Source organism: Lynx rufus, unplaced genomic scaffold (assembly GCF_022079265.1).
Source record: "Lynx rufus isolate CCGP_SWC_20201006 ecotype Redwood Valley unplaced genomic scaffold, mLynRuf1.p SCAF_4, whole genome shotgun sequence".
Taxonomy (NCBI): domain Eukaryota; kingdom Metazoa; phylum Chordata; class Mammalia; order Carnivora; family Felidae; genus Lynx; species Lynx rufus.
Window position 1 is genome coordinate 91,713,536 of NW_025814856.1, and position 26,911 is coordinate 91,740,446.

General features: G+C 38.0%; 1 protein-coding gene across 3 annotated transcripts in view; it reads left to right on the top strand.

Annotated features, from left to right (window-relative positions):
• Positions 1-17,020: 17,020 nt before the first annotated feature.
• The window catches only part of DMTF1 (cyclin D binding myb like transcription factor 1), a 44,949-nt gene continuing 35,058 nt past the window's right edge, over positions 17,021-26,911 (top strand). For 2 of the 3 annotated variants that reach the window (XM_047097350.1, XM_047097352.1), the window contains exons 1-2: positions 17,021-17,126; positions 26,377-26,499. The gene's annotated coding sequence lies outside the window, so the exon portion shown is untranslated. Of the gene's footprint in view, positions 17,127-18,875; positions 19,019-26,376; positions 26,500-26,911 lie in introns of all 3 variants that reach the window. The other variant, XM_047097351.1, reaches the window with a different exon arrangement.

The window sequence follows — 26,911 nt, forward strand, 5'->3', positions numbered from 1 at the left end:
CGAGAATATCTATTAAAATGAGACACCATTCCCTCTCTGCACACACTATGGTTTGCAAATATTTGTGGCAGCTATATTAAGAAATATGTTAAAAGTAATATAAACAATGTTTTTCAGCTTCTCACATATAAAATATTGAAAATCCAAATCTTTTTAATCTCTTCATCTCCTGTGAGAGGGCTCAACAACTCTGTATCATGCCCTATTACCACTCCTATGCCCTATTACCACTGTCCTATCTCTCCACTACTGTAAAGGACTCAGGTGAATATACCAATTCCTGCTTTTTGGGACCCAGAGGCATCTCTGTAGTCCAGAATGCACTCTGCTGAGTTGCTTGTCTCCTAAGAATGCTGATAATTTCCAGGTACATATTTCCTTTAATCTCCATTTTCCACAGTAGAATGTTATAAATTAGAATTCCAGTTCTGGGTATGAATTCCATATCTCCCAAATTCCAAAATCTATCATAGATAGATAGATAGATAACTAGAACATACAGTTTATGCAAACTTTTATTAATTATGTGAAATCAAATAGCACTTAACATAAATGCTATATGTCAAGTATTCTTTTAGTATAATAACAATTTTGAGCTATTAATGGGTTGCTATTCCTTCCTGAACTTTCTCATAGCTGTTATCCTTCATAAAGGCAACTTTGATAGCTTTCTCTACACTGCCTCAGAGGAAGAACATACACACAGACCAGAACAAAGAAGTAAATTAAACTTCTGAATGGACTTTTATAAATTTATATGAGATAATATTGAAACTCAGAGTCTTTAAGAGCCAGGAACTATAGAGGGGGAAAAAAAGGTTTGGGGAATTCTAAAAACTTTCATTTAAAAACTAATAGAAGGGCCTAGACCACCTAGATTCAGAGTCTATATCGTGAACTGGAGCATGGGGAGAATGCTGATGATATGAGCTGTTTACGCAACCAAAGGAAATGAAATTTTTGACAAGAGAACAAGCTGTAGTACATGAGAAGGGCTCCCCTATGCTACTCCCTTCTTGGAGTCAAAATCCTAGGTCAGAGGGAAAGAAAGGAATAGAAACCCCAGATGAGTTTGTAGGGTTCCCAGAGAAGAATGAAGTAGCTTCTGGCATTCCAGGGCTTAGTCCAAAAGACTCCATGTTCTGGTTAGCTAGTGTTGAAAGAAAGAAAGAAAGAAAGAAAGAAAGAAAGAAAGAAAGAAAGAAAGAGGGAGAGAAAGAAAGAAAGAAAGAAAGAAAAGAAAAAAAGAAAGAGAAAAGAAAGAAAAGAAAAGAAAAAAGGATAAAGGAAAAAGAAAAAAGAAAAGAAAGGAAAATTACTCCAAAACATAGTGGCTTAAAACTACAATAACCATTTTATTATTGCTTATAGTTTCTATGGATGAGGATGTGGGGAAAGGCTGGGATAATAGTTCCAGCTGACAAGTTTCTCAGGCCTTCACAGTCAGATAATGGCTGGAGCTGTAACAATGGATGAAAGAAAGGTATCTACAAATCCCTTCAAAAGGTAGAGCCAGATCCCTATCCCCCTGAATGTGGTCTGGCCTTAGTGACTCACTTCCAATGAATAGAATAAAATAGAAGTGACAATGTGTAACTTCTGAAACTAGGTCATAAGGGCACTGAAGCTTCTTCCTTGCTCTCACTCTTGGATCACTTGCTCTCGGGGAGGCCAGTGGCCATGTGCTTGAGGACAATCAAGCTGCCCGATGGAAAGGACCCAAGGGTAGGAACTGAGCTCTCCAGTCAGTAGCCAAGGATGAAGCCTGTTGTGAATAGCCATGTGAATGGAGCGATCTTGGTACTAGATCTTCCAGTCCCAGTCTGACTGAAATCCTCAGCTGACATCTTGTTTGACTGCAACCTCAAGAGATTCCCTAAGGAAATCACCTAGCTAAGCCACTCCTGAATCCCTGGCCCACAGAAACTATGAGGTAATAAATCCTTGCTGTTCAAAGATTTGGAGGTAATTTGTTATGCAGCAATAGATACCTAATTTGGAGAGGAGGCTGGAGTAGCAAGGGGCTCTCCAGTCATGTTTCTCTTTTTACATGATGCTTCTTCATATGCCTTTTCTGAATGGGCAAATTTGGGCTTCCTGATGGTTTAGCAGCTGGACTACTTATATGATGGCTGCTTACATGATGGCTGATAGGCTTTTGATGATCCATCTTCAGAAGTCACATAGAATGACTTTCTTCATACTCTATTCGTTAAAATAGCCACAGAAGCTGTTCCATTTCAAGAGGAGGAGTCCCTCCTCTTGGTGGGAGGAGTATCAAAGTTGTATTGTATGAAGAGCATGTTGGATGAGAAATACCATTGCAGCCATCTTTGAAAAATATAATCGTCCACATTTAGGCCAAGTGCCACATCCAAAAGGGCATAGTAGATTAGCAGAATTATACAGGTAGGAGTCATCACTGTAGACAGCAATTGAAGTCACTGGAGTGGATGAAATAACTTAGGAAGAGAGAACAGAAAGAGAAGGAGGTGTGGGCTTGAGAAATCACCACAAAGAACTCTAAAATTGAAAAGTCAGGCCAGCCAAGAAGTATTTAGAGAAACAGAAGAAATTACAGAGTGATTTAAAAGTACCAACCATTGCCATGTTGCTTAAAACAATTTGAGATAAGAGGCACCTGCATGGCTCAGTCAGTTGAGCATCTGACTCTTGATTTCGGCTTAGGTCATGATCTTACAGTCTTGAGATCAAGCCCCATGTTCAGGTCTGTGCTGGGTGTGGAGACTGCTTGGATTTTCTCTCTCTCTCTTTCTCTCTCTACCTCTCTGCCTCTCCCCAGTGTGCACTCTCTCTCTCTCTCTCTCTAAAAAATTAAAAAAAAAAAAACTTTTAAGATGAAATATAATAAAACTTGAACTTTCCTAAATAAATATCTTGTCTAGAAAAAGAAAAAAAAATAAATAGCAGATTCATGCCTACAGCATAAGGAACATCCTATAAGTTTTTAATTCTTTCTTGTTGTTGTTCTTGCCACTCAAGGAAATCTGTACTTATTATAGCCAACAGTATCATTATTGCTTCAAGCATAACCACCATACATCACACTAGGCTAAATATTAGGCATTTAGTCTTGATACAATAAAAGATAGTGTTCTTTATGCCTGGAAAAAAAGAGAGTATTATATCTCAAAATCAAGAAAAAAATAGTATTCAGAGAAAGAAGAGGTCGTCATTTCAGGAGGCAGTGCTGCTGAAAAATTAAGTTAAGTGATAATAGAACATTATTCATTGGATTTAGCAACATGGAGGCCATTAATGATCTTCAATGGCATGTTAGAGGCAGTAACCAGACTACAGTGGTTGAAACATAGAGGAAGGCATGAGCATGGTCCTAGGAGGGAGACAGATCAAAAGCACCAAAGAAGAGATTAGCCTTGAATAAGAGAATGAACATCTCTAGGATTGCAGAGAAGTTAGGATGAACACAGATCAGGATGAACACAGATCAGCATGTTAGTGGGGGAAGCCAACGAGGGAGTTAAAGACTCTGTGAAGGTCATTTGTTGAGAGAGAGGTGGAACAAACGACTATCAGGGTCTGGGGAGCTTCTGAAAGCTTGTTACTGAAGAAATGGCATTACTTGCAAAGCTTTGGTGTATGTTCTATGACTTTAAATTATTCATCAGGACTGAATTTTACCTTTTATTTGTTTAAACATCAATAAAAAGAAGCGAAATCAACCATTTTAGTGTGTTTTTTTAGTTTTTTTTTAAATAAAACATTTAATAGTATTATATGTTACTACCAAGTCAATATGCGAATGGTAGGAAAACTCTGGTCACTAGTTACATCCCTACCAGCAGTTATAAGCCACCTATCCTAGCGAAATCTAATTTTTAAATTCTTCATCCAATTTATTACTTTATCAAAGTGTAGTTACAGTGAAGAGAGAGGTAGGAAAGGCCTAAAAGCAAAGAATTCAGATTCATTTTTGATTTTAGCCATTACAAGAGACAGATTGTATATAGAGTACTATATTTACTGTGACCTTTTCAAGTAACACAGTTATTTATAACATTATGTATGAAATATTGTTGTATTGTATATTTTTCTCACAATTGGTCTACAATGGTAAAGCAGCATGGGTTCCTTCTCAGAGGAGATTCTTGTGAAAATTTATTACAGGCTCAAGATCAAGAGTGTTCTCAATAATGATTTCACAGCAGATGGCTCTTTGGCAAAGGAAAAGAAAGAAAAGACTGCAACATCATGTGAAAATGGGCTCCTGTTCAACAGAAATAGAGCTTATCCAATTATAATGGAAATAGAGAAAGGAGTTTCACCTTCAAAGAACGGCTGTAACAGCCTTATGTCTTATTATACCAGGTTGAACTAACACAGACCAAAGTTCAGCCTAAATGTAAACTTCTGGTAAGAAATATAAACAGAGGGTAAAGACATTAGGGATATTGTGACTGTGGGAGTCACATATCTTCCTTACTCTAAGTTTGCTAGTATCAATATAATACTGCTGCAATGGCTACAATTCTAAAACAGGATTATATGTAATAATATTATTCTCAAGTCTGAACAGATGGGCCACAGAAGCTCTGCTTTCCTAATCCTGTTATTCTCAATCTCATTAAATTAAAAATTATATATTACATATTTTTACCAGGTCTGCCCACTTAAGATGCAGTCATTATAACAAAGGTATTATGCTCTGGAATTTAATTTGATATGGTTAAATTTAATGTAATGTAGATGTTCTTAAAATAGGTAGGTATTAGAAGACTAGGTTGTTATTTCAGGTTACTATTTTTGGAGGAATTGTTTCCTTGATAAACAGTGGTTTCTGTTGAGTTTGGATTTTAAATCTAACATAAAATTCAGGCCAAGAAAGACCTTTAGTTTGCATATGTTTACATGCTTCTGTTGTATACATATTAAAGGTATGCAGTGAACCTCAGTAGAAGGAGATTCCTCAAATAAGTGGCTATGTCACTTTCTCCAATGCATAAAACACTACCCAGAAACATGAAAACAGAACAGTTTCCAAGAAGGAGTTTCAGAGAAACATAAAATTCAGAACAATGGAACTTAAAATATTTCTTTCCATACTTATCAGCAATAGGCTGATATTTTGAAAGGCAGTTTACAACAAATTAAAAAGATACCTAAAAATAGACTACTGTTAGCTATTTTTATTTCCACATAAATCTTTTTTCTCAATATAAATGTTAAGAAATTTTTTATATCCCAATTGTCTTCATGGAGATAGAATCATTACCTAACAAATCTTACTCAACAAATATCACAATTCTCTTCTGCTTTTCAGTTTTTGTTGCTATGATGGGTGAGACAAATAATAATATCTGACATTTTTGAGCACTTACTGTTCAAAGTGCTTTTGACTGGAACAAATATTGTTAAAATGTCTATACTACCCAAAGCAATCTACAGATTTAATGTAATGCCTATCAAAATATCAACAGCATTTCTCACAGAAGTAGAACAAACAATCCTAAAGTTTGTGTGCAACCACAAAGACCTCAAATAGCCAAAGGATCCCCTAAAGGAAAAACAAAACCGGAGGTAGAGCAATTCTAGATTTCAAGTTATATTACAAAGCTGTAGTAATCAAAACAGTCTGGTACGGGCATAAAAACAGCCACACAGATCAATAGAATGGAACAGAAAACCCAGAAGTAAGCCCACAATTATATGGCCAATTAAACTTCGACAAAGGAGAAACGAATAGCCAATGGGAAAAAGACAGTGTCTTCAAAAAACGGTGATGGGAAAACTACAGTCACATGCAAAAGAATGAAACCGGACCACTTTCTTTCACCATACATAAAAATAAACTCAGAGGGGACTAAAGACCTAACTGTGAGACCTGAAACCACAAACATCCTAGAAGAAAGCATAGGCAGTAATGTCTTAGACATCGGCCATAGCAACATTTTTCTAGATGTCTCCTCAGGCAAGGGAAATAAAAGCAAAAATAAGCTATTGGGACTACATCGAAATAAAAATTTCTGCACAGTGAAGGAAACAATCAACAAAACTAAAAGGCAACCTACTGAATGGGAGAAGATATGTGCAATTGACATATCCGATAAAGGGTTAGTATCCAAAATGTATGAAAGAACTGATACACCTCAGTGCCAAAAAACAAATAATCCGATTAAAAAATGGGCAGAAGATATGAACAGACATTCCTCCAAAGAAGACATGCAGGTGGCCAACAGACACATGGAAAGATGTTCATCATCACTTACCATCAGGGAAGTGCAAATCAAAACTACAAGGAGATATCACCTCACAGCTGTCAGAATGCCTGAAATCAACAACACAAGAAACAACAAGTGTTGCTGAGGATGTGGAGGAAAAGGAACCCTTGTACACTGTTGGTGGGAATGCAAACTGGTGCAGCCACTGTTTCCCCAGTGAAGGTTCCTTAAAAAATTAAAAACAGAACTACCTTATGAACCCATATTTGCACTACTGTGTATTTACCCAACAAATACAAACACACTAATTCAAAGGGACACATGCACCCCTGAGTTTATTACAGCATTATTTACAATAGCCAAACTATGGAAGCAGTCCAAGTGTCCAAGGTGTAGTATATATACCTATATACAATGGAATATTATTCAGCCATAAGAAAGAATGAAATCTTGTCATTTGCAATGATGTGGATGGAACTAAAGAGTATTATGCTAAGTGAAACAAGTCAGTCAGAGAAAGACAAATACCACATGATTTCAAACATATGCGGAATTTAAGAAACAAAACAAATGAGCAAAGAAAAAAGAAAAAATAGTCAAACCACGATACAGACTCTTAAATACAGAGAACAGATGGTTATCAGAGGGGAGGTGGGGGGTGGGGGGAGGGACGCTTAAATAGGTGAAGGGTGAAATAGGTGAATACTCTTATGATGAGCTGTGAGTAATGTATAGAATTGCTGAATCACTATATTTTATACCTGAAACTAATATAACACTGTATGTTAACTGTATTGGAATGAAAATTAAAAATCTAATAAAAATATTAAAGAAATGCATTGTCATTAAAAGAAAACCAAAGTGCTTTGACTAAGCAAGACCAATGAACATTGATCTTTCCTAGTATTTGCAATTTAGGGTAATCTGATGACACCAAGTGATTTGATTCATATTTTGTCTCATTAAGTTGCTAACAATGAGCAAGTCTTATGGGCAGTTGCAAAAAGTCAGTAAATTGGTAGTTTAACCAAGGGTTTGTTGTTTGTTTTTTTACAAAGACACATTGAAAAAAACTAGTACAATGTAAGCTCCTGCATTAGATTATATGTTCTTTGAGGGCAGGGACCTTACCTCTCTTGCTCTCTACCATATTCCTTCTCCCTAAAATAGTGCTCAGCACAAAGTATGTGCTCAGTAATGTCTGATGAATGAAACTAATGAATAGGTGTATCACAGATGTGCAAAGCTATAAAGGTTACACAAGTTCCTCGTTTCTTTCTGTCACTCACTGCATATTCTGTGCAAGAGAATTAGCTGTATGCTGTACATTGAATAAAAGAGAAGAGGATACATCAGTGACAAGTCTTTAAATGCTAGAACACCTTTCACATTTAGACTTCAAAGCATATCCCCCTGGTTTTCTTATTCTTGAGGCTTGTCATTGGTCTACCATAGTGTACCACTAACAAATTCAAGCCAAAAAATTCCCATCTACTGTTGAAGCTACTACTCTGGAAAGAAAACAAAAATCTTGCTAAACAACAGGGACATCTGCTGGTTAAAATGTAATGCTTTTATCCTTAAAATACTGCAACTAGGGGGATAAGGAGATTTGGGCAATAAAGTAACACCCAACCTTCTGTTAAAATAACCTCTTTGCACTACAGGAATAATAAAAGGTAGCATTTGTTTTATTCCAGAGTTATGTAAGTACTGACAGTATCTGAAAAACAAATGAGCTCTCCTGTAGTCAGTAACTATCACCAAAGAAAAGAAATGACTAGCTTCCTGATCTCCTGGCTTAAGATACTTAATTATCTTTGATCTCAACAGACATTTAAGCGTCTATTAACTTAATGTGTCATACCATATGCTGGCAAACTGAAGCTATATGATAAGGCAGAGGTAGCAAATTGTCCAGCCACCTCTGGGCACATGCTGATTTCCAATCTTAGAGAAGTGGACTTAAACTGAATTAACGACTGTGAGAGAGACTGAGCTTACCCCCTTACCAACACTGTGCTCTTTCCCTTTTACAAACATCATGTAAGCCAGTTGCTTTCTGCAAATGCACTCTTTCCCATGTTAACTGAATAAATGCTCTCCTACCTTTTATCCCCTACTATGGTGATTTCTTCTCTTCTTTCCAGTCTCTGTTCAAATGTCTTCTCAGAATGCCCTACTCTGAACACTCTATGGAAAGTTCGCTTTCAGAGCCTTCCGTTTCTGTCCTCAGAACTTATAAAAATTGGCAATTATTTATTGGCTTATTGTCCTTCTCTCCCCTATGACATACTGTAAAAGAATGGGTCCTTGAATCTGGGTTCAGACATTCTCCCAACCTCAGTAAACTGTTTTATTTTGCACACACAAAAAATTTCAAGGACAGAATGAAAACTTTTATCCTCGCTTGCTGGCATTATCCAAAGCCTTAGTTCTCCATTTGCCTAACTGAAAGAGAAGCCAAATTTTGCTAACGTTCCATTAATAAGTCTCAGTAAAGATCTGTTACAAAAGAAAAAGTGAAGAAGGTATGAAGAGGTGGTGACTATGTTGAAAGATTAAAAGAATGTGGAGATAAGACACTGTCACAAAATGGAAGAGGCAGGAAAAGGGTTATAAGATGGAGTGCCATGAGTCTCAGGGAAAAGCCTAGAGGAGAGAAGTGAGACAAAGAAGGACCTGGAAGAACTTGATGTATAGGCCTAACCAGGGACAGTTTGTTGATTCCCCTATTACCGTAGGATTCCCCATCAGATATCCAGAACTTTCCGAAGGCCTTCCAATGTAACCTATAAACTGTACTAACAGGACTCAGAAATGGTGTAGAAAGAAAATGAACCTCTCAATAATTGTAGTTTTCGTGTACTTTGACAAAAGCCCTTGTAAAAACATTTCTTTCACACCATCCAAAACACAAGACAATTAATCATCAAACAACAGAAACTGCCTCTCAGTATTTTGAAACACTTTTTCATTAATATATCATTCTTTCATAAAAAGAATAATTTCATCAATATTCTGTCACTGATAAGGTTCAAGAAAGTGTTATAAAAATGTAGAGTCCAACAGAGTTAATCATAACTAGCAAATGTAGCAAATACCATAACTGTACTACAAATACTTTTATAATATAGTAAGTTCTATTTGGGATAGAATTATTTCTCATGATTTTTCTACAAAATATTTAATTCCTAATTAGGCAAATCCTAGGACATTAAAAATCTCTTGCATCCCCTAAGTATACAGTGACTAAGTACTAAGGTGGAAATGACCTAGATGTGCAACTACAGAAAGCTACCCTAGACTTCAAATAACATTATGGATAATCCTTACAATGATTATACGAGTTAAAGACATAATGGTGTTACTATAATAAATTTAATTTTATTATTTTTTCTTTATTTGTTACTAAAAAAAATTTAAGTGCACCCATTTCTTCCAACTTAAACCCATCACCTCTGGCAGCTATCAATTTGCTGTCTATATCAATGAGCTTGGGATTTGCTTTTTGGGGAGCGGGGCAGTTAATTTTCCACATACACTCATATGGTATTTGTCTTTCTCTGACTTATTTCACTTAGCACAATACCTTCACTTAGCATAATAATAGGTCCATCCGTTTTGTCACAAATGGCAAGATTTCATTTTTTATGGCTAATATTTCATTTTATATATACCACATCTTCTTTATCCATTCATCCATTGATGGACACTTAGATTGTTTCCATATCTTGGCTCTTATAAATAATGCTGCAATAAATATGTGGTGCATATATCTTTTTGAGGTAGTGTTTTCATTTTTTTTCAATAAATCCAGAAGTAGGATTTCTGGACTATATGGCTATTCTTTTTTTTTTTTTTTTAATGTTTATTTATTTTTGAGAGAGAGAGTACATGTGCATGCATGAGCAGGGGAGGGGCAGAGCAAAAGGGGGACAGAGAATCCAAAATGGGCTCTGCGCTGACGGCAGTGAGCCCAACATGGAGCTTGAATTCACAAACCATGAGCTCATGACCTGAGTCAAAGTCAGATGCTCAACCAACTGAAGCATCCAGGTGCCCCCCGGACCATATGGCTATTCTATTTTTAATTTTTTTTTTATATATATGAAATTTATTGACAAATTGGTTTCCATACAACACCCAGTGCTCATCCCAAAAGGTGCCCTCCTCAATACCCATCACCCACCCTCCCCTCCCTCCCACCCCCCATCAACCCTCAGTTTGTTCTCAGTTTTTAACAGTCTCTTATGCTTTGGCTCTCTCCCACTCTAACCTCTTTTTTTTTTTTTCCTTCCCCTCCCCCATGGGTTCCTGTTAAGTTTCTCAGGATCCACATAAGAGTGAAACCATATGGTATCTGTCTTTCTCTGTATGGCTCATTTCACTTAGCATTACACTCTCCAGTTCCATCCACGTTGCTACAAAAGGCCATATTTCATTTTTTCTCATTGCCACATAGTATTCCATTGTGTATATATACCACAATTTCTTTATCCATTCATCAGTTGATGGACATTTAGGCTCTTTCCATAATTTGGCTATTGTTGAGAGTGCTGCTATGAACATTGGGGTACAAGTGCCCCTATGCATCAGTACTCCTATATCCCTTGGATAAATTCCTAGCAGTGCTATTGCTGGGTCATACGGTAGGTCTATTTTTAATTTTCTGAGGAACCTCCACACTGCTTTCCAGAGCGGCTGCACCAATTTGCATTCCCACCAACAGTGCAAGAGGGTTCCCGTATCTCCACATCCTCTCCAGCATCTATAGTCTCCTGATTTGTTCATTTTGGCCACTCTGACTGGCGTGAGGTGATACCTGAGTGTGGTTTTGATTTGTATTTCCCTGATAAGGAGCGACGCTGAACATCTTTTCATGTGCCTGTTGGCCATCTGGATGTCTTCTTTAGAGAAGTGTCTATTCATGTTTTCTGCCCATTTCTTCACTGGGTTATTTGTTTTTCAGGTGTGGAGTTTGGTGAGCTCTTTATAGATTTTAGATACTAGCCCTTTGTCCGATATGTCATTTGCAAATATCTTTTCCCATCTATTTTTAATTTTTTGAGGAACATCCATACTGTTTTCCATAATGGTTACACCAATTTACATCCCCACCAACAGCGTACAAGGGTTCTCTTCCCTCAATGACCTCATCAATACTTCTCACTTTTTTGATAATAGTCATTCTAACAGGTGTGAAGTGATAGCTCTTTGTGGTTTTGGTTTGCATTTCCCTGATTAGTGGTGTTGAGCATCTTTTCATGTACCCGTTGGTCATCTGTATCTTCCTTGGAAAAATGTCTATTCAGATCTTCTGCCCATTTTTTAATCAGATTATTTTTTTGATAGTGAATTGTATGAGTTCTTTACATATTTTGGACATCAGCCCCTTATCAGATATATGATTTGCAAATATTGTGTCCCACTCAATAGGTTGCCTTTTCATTTTGTTGATGGTTTCCTTTGCTGTGCAGAAGCTTTTGAGTTTGAGGTAGTCCTATTTGTTTTTGCTTTTGTTGCTTTTGATTTTGGTGTCATATTCAGAAAACCACTGCCAAGGCCTATGTCGGGGAGGTTATTGCGTGTCTCCTTTTAGGAGTTTTATGTTTTCAGGTGTGGTTTAAGTCTTTCATCCATTTTTTGGTTAATTTTTATATATGATGTTAGATAGTGGTCCCCATTTCATTCTTTCACAGGTGGCTGCCCAGTTTTCCCAATACCATCTACTGATGAGCCTGTCCTTTCATCATTATATATTCTTGGCTCCTCAGTCATAAATTAATTAACCACACATGCATGAGTCCATTTCTGGGCTATTTTGTTCCTTGGATCTATGGGTCAGTTTTTAACGCAAATACCACACTCTTTTAATTAATATAGCTTCGTAATACAGTTTGAAATCAGAGAGGATGATGTCTCCAGGTTTGTTCCTCTTTCTCAAGAATGCTTTGGTTATTTGGGGTCTTTTGTGGTTCCGTACAAATTTTAGTATTCTTTGTTCTCTTTCAGTGGGAAATGCCATTTGAATTTTTAAGGGGTTTTATTAAATCTGTATATTGTTTTGAGTAGTTCAGATACTTTAACTATATATATTTTTAAATGTTTATTTATTTTTGAGAGAGGGAGAGAGAGAGAGCACGAGTGGGGAAGGGGCAGAGAGAGAGGGAGACAGAGGATCTGAAGAAAGCTCTGCACTGACAGCAGGGAGCCTCATATGGGGCTCAAATCCATGAACCATGAGATCACGACCTGAGCTAAAAATCAAGAGTTGGACACTTAACCACCCAGGCACCCCCACACTTTAACAATATTAATCTTTTCAACCCACGAGCACAGAATATCTTTCCATTTACTTGTCTTCACGTTCTTTCATTAATGTTTTGTAGTTTTCAACACACAAATCTTTCACCTCCTTGTTTAAATTTAGTATTTTATTCTTTTTGATGCAGTTGTAAATGGGATTGTTTTCTTGGTTTCTCTTTCGGACAGTGTTATTAGTGTATAGAAAGGCAACCAACTTTTGTGTATTGATTTTGTATTTTGCAACTTTATTGAATTATAAATTCTAACAGTTTTTTGATGGAGTCCAGGATTTTACATATAAAATGTCATGTCATTTGCTTATGACAGATTATGAGTTTTACTTCTTCTTTTCCAATTTGGATGCCTTTTATTACCTTTTCTTGCCTAATTATTGCACCTAGGGCTTCCAATACTATGTTGAATAAAAGTGCTAAGATTGGGTATTCTGGTCTTGTTCCTGATCTCACAGGAAAAACTTTCAGCTTTTCACTACTGGGTATGGTTAGGGGTGGGCTTGTCATATATGGCCTTTACTATATTGAGGTACATTCCTTCTATACCCATTTTGTTTTTAACACAAATGGATGTTGAATTTGCTTTTAAAATTATGTATTAAGGGGCACCTGAGTGGCTCAGTTGGTTAAGCATCTGACTTCAGCTCAGGTCATGATCTTGGGTTCTGTGAGTTCAAGCCCCATTGTCAGGCTCTGTGCTGACAGCTCAGAGGCTGGAGCCTGCTCTGGATTCTGTGTGTGTGTCTCTCTCAGCCCCTCCCCGACTTGCACTCTGTCTCTCTCTCTCTCAAAAAAAATATTAACATTTAAAAAAAATTATGTATTAAACTGGGGCACCTCAGTGGCTCAGTCAGTTAAGCGTCTGACTCTTGATTTCAGCTCAGGTCATGATCCTGTGGTTTCGTGAGTTTGAGCCTTGCATCAGCTCTGAGCACTAAGTGCTAACCGTATAGAGCCTGCTTGGGATTCTCCCTCTCCCCCTCTTTGTCCCTCCCCTGCTCGCACTCTCTCTCTCAAAAAAAAAAAAAAATGTATTAAACTGATATTAAAATACATTTGTCCTCCCCAAGTAAATACCAATGGACCTTGTTAAACGTAGTTATGAAAGAAACTCACCAAGAAAGGGAGAATTATGAGGATGGGCTTGACTTTTTCAGGGAATTAACAGCAGAGTGCAGCAGAGCGCAGGCTGCAAAATTTTGCAGAGGGCAATGGACAGCCAAACTGTAATTTAGACACCACTCTGTTATGCCTTGCTGAAAAAGAATCCTATATGGTTATGCTTTATGAAAAATGTGGCTAATTAGGAACCACTTCCTCATAAATGTTAATGTCAATGATTTTACATATGTAATTATTATTTCATTAGAACTGCTCTGAGAGTAATTGCTTTTCTAATTCAGGGGTTTATTAGTTTCCATTTTTAAGTGCTTACTACACATGTCAGGCTCTGTGCAAAGCATGCCTCCATTATTTGGGGCGGTAGATTTTATTATTCCCATTTTTTGAAGGCTAATGCAGCTGCGTGGTGAGGTACCATATCCACTACTAAGCAATAAAGCCAAGAGGCACACTCAGGTCAACCTCCAACATCTATTCCTCAACACTATTCTACCTCATGGTTTTGCCTATGTACTTATTTAGAAATTGAGTGATTTACGTCATAACCATAATGGAATGCAAAGTATCACATATTGGTAATAAAGTTAGATGTAATAAAATGCTGCTTCTGGCATTTATTTTTGAAAATTGGCCAAACATGTCCATCTTCCAGTTAAGACTCTGGAAACTGGTTGTAATTATTTGTTTTCATTATAAAAAGGCTGTTGCCAAAGTGTACTTTGCAAACTGCAAAACCGTACGGTCTGAGCTGAGGCTTCAATTCTGACTCTACCATTTACTTATGTGCTGTGTGTCCCTTGACATTTTTTTCCTTTTTTTTTTTTTTTTTTGGTTGTCTAAAAGAGGATTCATTTGTAATAACTGTACTAATGCCTTTGGCACTTGTGAACATTAAATGAGTTTAAGACATGTAAAACATTTGACACGTAAGCACTCAAAAAATGCTGGCTCATGTTGTCCAAATCCAAAAGCTTATCTGGCCTTTTCATTCTTTCTTTTAAATAGATTTTTTTTTTTTTAGAGTAGTCTAAGATTCACAGCAAAACTGAGACAAAGGTACAGACTTCCCGTATACCGCCTGCCCTACACATGCATAGTCTCCTCCCGTATTAACATCATCCACCAGCACGGTACATTTGTTACAAATGATGAACCCAGGGGCGCCTGGGTGGCGCAGTCGGTTAAGCGTCCGACTTGAGCCAGGTCACGATCTCGCGGTCCGTGAGTTCGAGCCCCGCGTCAGGCTCTGGGCTGATGGCTCGGAGCCTGGAGCCTGTTTCTGATTCTGTGTCTCCCTCTCTCTGCCCCTCCCCCGTTCATGCTCTGTCTCTCTCTGTCCCAAAAATAAATAAACGTTGAAAAAAAAAAATTAAAAAAAAAAAAACAAATGATGAACCCAAAGTCCATAGTTCACATTAGGGTTCACAATAGGGTGTTTTACATTTTGTGGGGTATGATAAATGTAGAAGGACTTATATCTACCATTATATCAAAGAGAATTGTTTCACTGCCTTAAATACCCTCTGCTCCATCTATTCCTCTCTCCAGCCCCAAACCTTGGCAACTGCTGATCTTTTGTACTGTCTCCAATTTTGCCCTTTCCAGAGTATCATCTAGTTTGAATCATACTGTATGTAACTTTTTTAGAATGACTTCTTTCACTTGGTTATATGCATTTAGGCTTCCTTCGTGTCTTTTCATAGCTTGATAGTTCATTGCTTTTTAGCATTGGATAATATTCTGCTGTACAGATGTAGCACAATTTATCCCTTCACATACTAAAGTACATCCCGGTTTCTTCCAAGTTTTGGCAATTATGAATAAAATTGCTATAAATATCTGCATGCAGGTTTTTACACAGACATAAGTTTTTAACTCGAGTAAATATCAAGGAGCAATTTGTTGGATCATATAGTAAGAATGTTTAGGACTGTAAGAAACTGCCAAACTGTCTCTCAAAGTGTAACCTTTTGCATTCCCACTAGCAATTAATGAGAGTTCCCTTTGTTGCACATCCTCACAAGAATTTGGTGTTGTCTGCGGATTTTTTTTTAGTCATTCTAATAGGTGTATAAAAGTATCTCGTTGTCGTCCCTTTGTGAAACCCAGCATTTATGGCTGAGAAATTATTTTACTATAAAGAATAGCATGGTAATGGGTACCACTGGTGAAAACTAAGTACATTTGGCTTAAAATCTAAATAATAAGTTTCTAAACCCGTGTCAGTGTGGTTTTTTGTCCTCCTCCTCCATGTTTCTTTGATGAATTATTCTTTCCACAAAGTCTTTCAACTATACTTTGTAGTCAAAGGAAACCACAACCTTGTGGCAAAATCAAAACATGCTAAGATAATGGAGGGGGAGAAGTTACTAAGTATTACTAATCTCATTAATTCCTTAGGACCAACTTAGTAGTACATATTCACGTTCTGCAGAGCCTTTATTTGACCTTTACGACTGATGCTGGCTACATTCCCCTTGTGTCAATGTAGTGTGAGTCTACACAAAGCTGTTGGAATCAAGAACATCAGTCAAGTCTAACTTTTAATCTCCCTTCATGCCAATACAGAAAAAAGACTACAACGTATTTAGTTTTATAAACAAGTAAAATGAGTTCGGAATCATACAGAGTTGAAACAGTTTCACACCACTACACCAAAAGATTTTCAACGCCTTAAAACTCTACAAACAAAATCTCTGCCAGGGTCTCATAGAGCTTCTAAAAGGCTGGTCTAGGGGCTCGGTCCGAGTATAGGTCCTTCCTAAAAGCTTCCCACTTACTCAAGAGCAGCTGGCTTAGAAAACCTATGCTTCAAGACGGACTGTGCATTATAGTAGCACCTTCCTTCGCTCACAAAGGATACATTTGACCAGAACATCACACGCCCAAAGAGGGAACACCTCACACCGAGCGCCTAGGGCAACGCAAACTAAGTGTGAAGAGCCACACAGAATTTCCAACTTTCTTTTGCATCTAGACACGGCATTCACTCCGTTCCACACCCGGCTGTCTCCGCTCCGAGCTCTGCGAATTTATGAAACTCGGCCAGCGGGGCGCCACTGCCACCAGAGCCAGAAAGACCCCAGTTACGCCAAAGAAAGATGGGCCTTCTTTACAGCATCAGCAGCGGAATTGTCAGTACCGAGGTTTCCCAGTAGGAAAAGAGAAGCTGCGGACCGCAAACGAACGTTACCCAGAACGGTACCGAAGCTCCAATTACCCGAGACCTTTTTTCGCGCTCCGACTTGGTCGGAAGTGACGCGAGCAGCCAACAGACACAGCAGTCCCGAGGGAGCGGAGCGCGGGAGGGGGAGCGTGCGGGGGCTGGGGGCGGGGCGCGGCCGTAGCTCCGTTTCCGGTGGCTCGTCGCGCTCGCTCACTCCAGCTGCAGCCACTCTTGCCCGTGGCTGCTTCCTCCATCCTGGTATTTTTTGGAGCCTCCATCCTGGTTCTTCCAAAGTGCCCGGACCCAAAACAGGAAGTAAGTGCGATGGAACCTTCAGGTCCCAACCGCCGCCAGGGCCGCTCCGCCCAGTGGAGCCTGTCCGGCCCCCTTGCTGCCATCCTGTTCCCGCCGGCCGGCGCAGGCTCTGGGCGCCCGGGCACCGCGGGCGGGGTCGGAGCTGGGCCTTCGTGACGCTGAAGCTGCCGTTCCCGCACGTTCAGGCCAGGGCCTCCCTCTCGGGGCCCGGCCCGCGGCAGTGGCTCGGGCTACTGAGTGGGGTAGCGAGCGGCCGCCGAGGCGCAGCAGCGATCCGGCGGGGGCGGAAAATGGCGGCGGCTTCGGAGGAGCTAAATGGCGCCGGGACCCCTGGGGGTGGGGTGGGCCGAGAGCTTCGGTAGAGAATTGGGCCCGAGAATGCAGAGAGTAAGGGAGCCTTAGTTGCTTTCTCTTGGTGTTCCTTTTTTGTTTATTTCCTTTTCAGGTTTATGTAGTCCATTGAAGGAGAGGTGGGCTTGAGAGAGTTGGGCGGGTCTTGTCCCCCCTCCCCCTTTTTTTTCTTTTACCTTGTTTGCGTCTTAGACTCTTCCATCTTTCGGGATTCATTCTAGCTGTGCTATTCAAGGCCCGTGCCGAGGGAATCGGGGTTGCTTGGCCGTAAGATGTCAGGCTCTTTTAAGAAGGAGGGGCAGGGACTAACTGCGAGTGAGAGTGCCCTAGTCGAGCCGAGAACAGTAAAATGCGTCTGCAAAGTAGTAATCGTCATATGTTGAGTTCTGAATGAGTTTTTAAATTTTTTAATCTTATTGTCTTTAAAAATATACTTTGTTTTGACCCATTCTCCGGCATAGATATGACAGTAGAGGTGGCCAAGTGCCGTTCTATGCAGTTGAATGATACAGCATGTATTTTTATAATAAAAATATTCGGTGAAGTTAAGGGGAGGGTTATAATTACATGAAATATAAGTCAGGACTTATCTCTACTTTGCATGATTGAATTTGGAAATTCAAATGCAGTGTGTGGTTGCTTTTCTCATAACTTGATTGATCGTCTGTGTTCCTCCTGACAGGCGAGGCAGCTTGTTGGGACATCCGATAAAATGCGTATTTTGTAGGGTGACTTTCGAATATGCAATGTTGTCAGCATAGAATATACCGTTTCGAAATTTTTGATCTTGTACTAATTATACTTTTTAATTCGTGAAAGACGATTAACCATTTATAGCGTTTAAGCTACAGTCTAAGTAAGAAAATATTCTTCCATTGTATTGAAAGTTTTACAAACGGAAAATCTTTTTTTCTTTTTCAAAGGTTTTCATATTTTCCCATTAGGATTCTTTCTGTGAGCTGGCTTTAAATTTGTTCCCAGCTTTTTAGTATCACTGTTTTCTGGTTAGTAATTTGAGTAATTACCACCACTGTAACATTTAAAGACTGGTGATAATATGCCGAAAACGTAGCGTTTTACTAAGAAGGGGTAGTGATAAGAGATGATTTATTAGGCTCAGATACAGAAATTTAGTTAAGTTTTAAGAAAAAATTAAAATTAAATCCCTCAGCCTTAGGAAAAAATTGCCAGGGTGTATAATTTGATGTGAGAGTTGTTTCATTCACCAGGGGCAAAAAAACAGCTTGAATTTGTCAGGGGGAAAAATTACAGTTATGAAGAAAAATACATTTCATGTTTTGTGATAATTTTATCTCATTATTTTTACTTCCATATACTTATGTGCCACCAAAAAGCTAATTTTTTTTTTTTTTTTTTTTTTTTTTTTTACTACTTTAGTTGATAGGCTCACACCAAAATATGCTTTTGGGGACTGATCTAGAATCTGCATTTTCTGCGTGAATCTCTTTAATTGATTGCAGTTGAGCTAGATGGTGGAGCCAAAATGCTATTATTGCCCTGTCTTCATCTACAGTTAATCAGTAAGTACTGGGCATTGCATTCTTGCTTAGAACTTTAAGTTCATACTTTGAGCAGTTAGATGAATAAATATATACTCTATATTTCAGAATGTTGAGATTTTAAAAGTGTTTTGAGAGGAAGCAATCACAAGAACATTTTGGAATTAGGATTCGATCTTTGGAAGCAGAGTGTGGCTGGAAAAGGATTACTGATAGAATTATATCAAAAGAAGACATATCCCCTTGTGTCTTTTTTAAGTTCACTTCTCTTTACTGGCTTTTTCTTTTTCTTTAAAGATGGGGCAAGTTTATCTCCTTTCACCCTGAGGCAGTGAGAGAGAGAAGCCTGTTTGTAAGGTTAGAAATGGCTAGTTACTGTTGAAATAAAAACAACAAAACTAGTCCTTCCCTTCCCCCACATAATGCCTTTCTTTTTATTCACTTCACTTATCTCTCCAACATCTACAGACCCTATAGTTTTTATTAACGTTGTAATAAATTTGTATGTCCTGACAGTAACCTCTCATTATTATAAGCAGTTGCTTTTGTCATGCTCCATTAAGTACATTGGCTTAAGTTAACACCTGTGAAGACAAATGCACTAATGTGAAACACGAGCATCCCTAGGGATTTACAACCTGGCACATAGATGTTAAAAATTTAGTGGGGCAGGGAAGTTTTTTGAAGTATTGAGGTCCTAGATCACACTGAACACACACTTTCATTTGTTGCGGGGACGTCAAAAGTTTCGAATAGCAATGAAGTTTAGGAAGAGTTCTAATGTCTTAGAGGCTGCTTATTTAACAGGAGATGGTAATCTGTCTTCTTGGAATGGAGTTTTCTTTTTAATAGTCAATTTTCTCTTACTGCCCGAATCGTCAGCACTTTTCTCCCCCATATAAAAGAATTGTTTTTGAATTGCTGTACCTTTAAATGCTTTGTAATTTCAGTTCCAAAGCTTTTTCTGTCCTCAAAGGATATGAAGTGACCTGAGAAAATGATAAACTGTGCCAAGTATGCTAAATGTACAGATACATTAAATGTTTGTGCTTTCGTATCATCGCCCCCTCTTTTTTTCATTTTGTGAAGAAAATCCTTGTAATAGAAATCACAAATAGGTTTTGGTTTTGTTTTGATTCCATAAAGATAAATGATAAATAAAAGAAGGAACCTGTTTAACATGTCTGCTGCTTCAAGTTTGTGGGAAGATACTCCATTCCATGACTGAATCCCAGAAGCTGTCAGGAAAAGGCACACTGGAGAGCCCTTTATGAACAGTTTTTAATTTTATTTATTTACACGTTCCTTTTTTTTTAGCTGTCATTTTGGCTATGTACACTGTTGTCAGGCCATTCTTCCAGCAGTGGGTTGTGAACACTGGTCTTTATTTACCATCATTTAAAGAGCTTCTAATGGTACCTTGCATGAAGTGCTCAGTTTTGAATGAATAAAATTTTTAAATGTAGCCAAATACATATTATAAGCTCTTAAATCATGCACTGGGTAAAAAATATTCTTTCTTTTTAATAAGCAACATTGTTGCCAGACCAGGTATGAAATGCTACACCTTGAAATGAACCATGTTGCCAAGAAATCTCTTAGACATTGTTTTCAATTGTCCGTAGTTAAAATCAAAGCGTAAGTGACTAAAGCCTATTAAAATAAACTCTACAAACAACTATTGATATGGCCTACAGCTATATTTTGCCACTAAAACTCAGCTGTTAGTGATCATTTGTTACCTTAGTCTAGTATGCTTTATGTTCATTTGTAGCTTTGCTTCTCAGACTTTTCCACAAAGTGTACAGAAAAGCAAATCCCCATAGGCCTGGAACAACAATCCGAAGCATTCAACCTCAAGTCCCTATTCCTATCTTGAATAAAATCAATATTCTGCAGATTTCTATTCTGCCAGCCTGCTGTGTACACATGTTGAGGATACAAGTATTTGTTAATTATTCTCTTCCACTAAGACTTTCTAATTAGCAAGGAGGTTTATTCTTTCAGATTATTTTCAAACACATCTTTATTAAATATTACTAAGCAAATCCACTTATAAGCGTGTCCTAAGGCATTAGTTATATGCAATGATCGGTATGTTGGTGGTCAGTATGAGGTCTTTATAATAGTATGACCTCAAAGAAAAATGTTCATTTATAGGATCATGGTTAGATAAACATAGATACTAAGTACCCATTAAAAATGCTGTGGAAGAGTAAGTAGACCTAGTGAAAAATACTACGAAAAAAATAAGTGCAAAAAAGTTCTAAAAGATGTGACAGTATGTTTGGAAGAACATCACCAAAACGTTACAGAGGAGGGGTTCCTGGGTGGCTCATTCAGTTAAGCGTCGACTCTTGCTTGATCTTGGCTCAGGTCATGATGTTGCAGTTGGTGGGATCAAGCCCTGCATCAAGTTCAGCACTATCAGTGCAAATTGGGATTCCCTCCCTCTCTGCTGCCACCCCCTGCCCCTTTGTCTCTCAAAATAAACTTAAAAATATATATATTTAAAAAAGAAATAACTGCAGGCTCAATCCCATACTGCTGCAGTAAAGGTTGCAATAAAACAAGTCAAATGAGTTTTGGTTTCCCAGTGCATGTAAAAGTTCTGTTTATACTTTACGGTAGTTCGTTTAAAAACGTGAATAGCATGTCAAAAAAATCAATGTGTATACACATGCATTGTATGTATATTCAATGTGCCTATATTAAAAAATATCACCTGAGCTTTCAGCTAGTCTTAATCACTGATCACAGATGGCCACAGCCAGTATACAGTTCTTGGGAGCTTATACAATGGGAGCTTAGGGATGATGCCCCCCTGGGCAGTCAGAAATCCACGTATAACTTTTGACTCCCCCAAAACTACTAATAACCTACTCTTGCCGAGAAGACTTAATAATAACAGTCAATTAACACATTTTGTATGTTAAATGTATCATATATTGTATTCTTACAGTAGAGGAAAAACGTGGCTAAGAAAATACATTTACAGTACTGTATTGTAAAAAAAATCCACATATAAGTGGACACATTCAGTTCAAATATGTATTGTTCAAAGGTCAACTGTAATAATGAAAAAGTTGGAAATAGTTTGAGAATTACCAAAATGTGACACAGACCTGAGTGAGCTGTTGGAAGTATAGTGTGGATAGGCTTGCTTAATGCAAGATTGCTATAAACCTTCAGTTTATAAAATAACTCCCTTTCTGTGAAGCGTAGTAAAATGAGTTATACCTGTATGTAGATTCAGTTGATGAAAACACCAGTCTAAGATAATCCATTGAATAAGAACTTTCCATCAATACCAGAATGAAGTAGGACCAAGGATTCATTTCTTTGAATTCTGTATTAAACACTAGATCCAGAGTTGTTCTTTTGTTCTACGTTAAATAGGGTTCTCACTCATTGGGAGCTTTAGATGAAAAGAAATATATTTATTATTTAAATGCGAATATAAATGTTCCCTTATAAGCATTCTGTACCACGATCTCTCTGGGTGATCTGTTTAAAAAGTACTTGCATGCCACCAACTTAAGTTTGTCTTGATAGGTCTAATCCTGTTTGTTGAATTCCAGCTTCCACCTATCAACTTAATATCTTCATTTGAATGTCTTATAACTTTATTCATACAAGTAGTAATGCAAATACGTAATGAAATATATCTAAGTGCCCCCAAACTCAGCTGTTAAAGCCAGAAGCCTAGGAAACAGCTTGAGATAGTTCACTTTCTCTTAATCTCCATCATCTCTTCATTCAGCAGATCCTCTCAACACTACCTCCAAAATATATCCTTTTTCTAGCCTCCTTCCTTTGACTGCTTTCATCTCTTCTGACTTACCTATCCATTCTCCATACTGCAGTCTAAGTGATCTTTTAAAAATGTAAATTATATTCCTCAACTGAAAATCATCCAAGGATTTGTATGGCCTTGTGAGATCTGCCCCAGTCTTTATCTCCAACCTTCAATTCAACTGCTCTCCCTCTTTATGGAAAGCCTCTGCGATACCAGCTGTGGGGTGGTTGGTTTTTTGGTTTTTTTTTTTTCCTGCAACAGGCCAAAGCAGTCCCACTTTAGGGACTTTGCCATTGCTAATCCTTTGGCTACCTTGCAGTTGTGTGCCGTAGTGATGTCTCATCTTGCTGCCGAGGCAGTGGAAAGTAGCCTTTAAGGTACTGTTCAGTGTTGGTAGTATGATACTATTTCTGTAAAAAGAGTATGTGTAGGAAGAATAGGAAGGGCTGTATTGACTTCTCAATGCATAAGATAAGTGTAAGGAAGCCTGAGAAATTGATGAGTTCACCTATACAGGGAGGGGGGCTGGATGACCGGGGAACTGGAATGGGAAGTAGACTAAACTGTATAACCCTCTTTATATTTTGAATTTTGAACCATGTAAATGTGTTACCTAATAAAAATAATTGAAGGTAAAACCAGGTCAGTTTCTTAAACATTAATAATATTTAAGATGTTTAAGTTAGACCTTGTAGCTCTAACTATGGTGGGAAATGGGAGAGACCCCTGGAAAATGAGTCAAGAGCAAGATGGTAAAAAAATAAAAGTGACTACCATATCCCCAATGCCTAGAGAGCGCCTAACATGTAGATAGTAGACGTGTGATAAATATTTGTTGATTGACCACATATGCTTGTTAATTTGCACAGCACCTTAGAACCATTTACTAGTCTCAAACATGAGTTGCTGAACTTTAAAAACTGAACCCAGATTTCTTATTTAAAGCTGGTACACCGCACACTGCATGGAATCACCTGTAATCAATACAGCTTGTCAAGAATGAAATACTGATTGCATCTAGCTAGCTGTTTCAGACTCCCTTTTTTCTTACACTGTTATCGCACTTTATCTCCATATTGCCTCAAATCTGCCTTTATTTTTTCTTAGAGTTTTGGATTCATTTGGGTCCTGAGATGACATTGATTAAAATGCTAAACCTGTGACTATTTTGCACCTATCAAATGAAGTCTTGTGCTGTTTCTTGCTTTGTGCTTTCTTTTTAACAAAAGAACGGTTGCCAGGAATAGAGATTATACTTCCTTGGTTTGGATATAAATTTGAACAACATTTCTGGAAAACTGATGCAGGCAGGCCAGGTCAGAGGACTCAGAAGGGGTCCCACAGGACCAGCCAAAAGAGTTGTAAGCTTCACGCAGGATGGAGATCAGGCTCAAGCCAGCAAGAAGGGAGGACAGAGTTTAATGAAGATATTGGAGACAGCAGATACAGAGCATCTGGGAGACTCAGAAAGGAAAAGGAGCATGAGTCTCATCTTTGCTTGGGGGGGGTCTGGAGTTTTTATTAAGGATAGTGGCCTGGTGTACATGTCCTCTCAGGCTTCTAGTAACTGATCAAACAAGGACGAGTGCTCAGGTGTCCTCCATAAGTCACTTATCCTCTGGAGCCAGGGTCTTTTGTCAAGGTGTTTGGAGTCAGTGGTCTTGGAGAACTTTCATGAGGACCTCACCTGGCCACTTCAAAGTTGTTATCAGTTGTAGTGGAAGACGTCAAAGAAATAATTAACTCCTTGACCCTTACAAGGGGGACATATATCAAGGCATGTGTAAGGTCGGAGTGCAGGTATTGGCAAAAATAGAAGCAGGAAAACGAATAGAAACCAGCTCTTTTTCATAGGTCCTTTACAGTTTCCCTGTCTCAGTGTGACTTAAGAGTTCTAAATTTTGGGGCACCTGCATGGTTCACTCAGTTAAGCATCCGACTTGATTTTGGCTTAGGTCGTGAACTCACAGTTCAAGCCCCACATTGGGCTCCACTCTGTCAGTACAGATTCTCCCTCCCTCTCTGTCTGCCCCTCCCCTTGCTCATGCTCTGTCTCTCTCCCAAAATACATAAGTAAAATTTAAAAAATTTAGAAAGTTCTAAATTTTGTCATTTTCTTTCATGTAATAATTTCCATTAATGTTCAAGGAAATAGAGTATATAAATGTTCCAGTATGTTTTAAGGAAATGAAAAATCAGGAAAAACATAAATGTCCATCGATAGGGTCATTGTTAAATAATGTCATTTTTTTAATATGGTGTAAATTCTAAGTGATACAGAAAACTTCAGTTAGGTACCTAGCTTCAGTTAGGTTTCATCATACTTTTTAATGTGAATTAATTCTTAAAAAGCAAAATATAAGTTGCTTGTACACTGTAGCATATACACGTTTACAAACATACACAAAGGAGTGAACTCTGCTTTTGGTAAGTTTATGGATTTTTTTTTTAGAATTGAATTTCTCTATCTTCAGTATTACCACCTTTTAAAGAAAATTTAATGGATTCAGAAATAAGAAAAACATGAAATTTAATAGTTGACTGGAGTTGACCCTAGTAGGATCTCTACCTTTTCACTGCAGACTTATTTATGAGTAGCAATTCTCCAAATATAACCATCTTGGAGATGAGTTCTAATTAGAACATTGCTAAAATGAAATTTTAATCATTAATTTTTGCTGAATCATTCCCTTGAATCTCGAATCCTGCTGTACTTTTTGATTCTTTGGTTGAAGCTTTGGGATGATAATGAGTTTATTTAAACAAACCTTTAAAAATCATTTCAGATTTTGGAAGTTTCACATTGCATTCAAGAGCTTGCTTGTAATTTACCTTTCTGGCTCAACTGTTGAGGGTTTCTTTTTTCCACAGATCTGTAGGCAGGTTTGATCACAGATAGGATACAGTTTGTAATGCTTTAGGATGAAATACAGTATTATGTATAAAGAGGTGTTAGTAAATTGTTACAAAGAAAAAATACAGTTACTGGTAACATTTGTGGCACTCTACATCTTGGGTCATGTTGCACATACCTTGGTCTACAGTTCATTGAACTAGTAGCATAGTTTAACCTATTTTTTCTGAGACTGTTTGTTGAGGTTGAGAAACTGCCTCTAAATGAACTTAATAGGTACAGATCTCATAATTTCTGCCTTTCCCTGGGGAATACTTTTAGAGGCTGAGTTCTAAAAGGTCTGTTTAGAAAAGAATTCTGGGGGTGCCTGGGTGCTCAGTTGGTTAAGCACCCGACGTGGGCTCAGGTCATGATCTCGCGGTTTGTGAGTTCGAGCCCTGCATCGGGCTCTGTGCAGACAGCTCAGAGCCTGGAGTGTGCTTCAGATTCTGTGTCTCCCCTCTCTCTGCCCCTCCCATGCTCATGCTCTGTCTCTCTCTCTGTCTCTCAATAATAAATAAATGTTAAAAAAAATTAAAAAAAAAAAGAAAAGAATTCTGGTTTTTGTCATTCTTTTTCTAGTTAAGACATCACAGAGGATTGAGGCTAGACTGTCCTGGGCATTCGGCTAGCACACAGTTGTTTGTTCTTATTAAGCCTTATTGTGTAATGCTGTTACTTTTTCAGAGTGTTGCAGAGGTAGGAATATGGGCGAGAAGCAATCTGGATAACATGAAAGTGATGCTGGTGTCTAAGGGAAGGCGACTTGATTCTGTGGGAAGGGCTATACCTGATCCATCTATTTTCTAGGTAAGCCTGCCTTTATTCCAAGGATGTCACCTTATGTTTTGCAAATTTTGGTATAATTAGATTGTGATTTCTATTTATCTTGAATTTGGGACCTGTCGTCTTTTATCATTGCAAAATGATGTCCTTTTAAGGCAGTGATTTGTATAGTAAAACCTGAACGAATCACTGGGTCTTCACCCTGTAAATATCAATAGATCTTAAGTTTTTCTGGCAAGCAAAAATGCACTTAAATAAATGGTAAATATATGAGCAGACTAATATGTTGTGTATAGGAACCAAATAAATAGTGAGTAGTACACATTAAGCCTTATGGCTTCTTGTATAGTTGGTAAAAAGTATGTGGACAAGAACAAAATTGAGTATTAAGGGAAAAACTTCATTGAACATTATAAAGTTAACTGGAATACTTCAG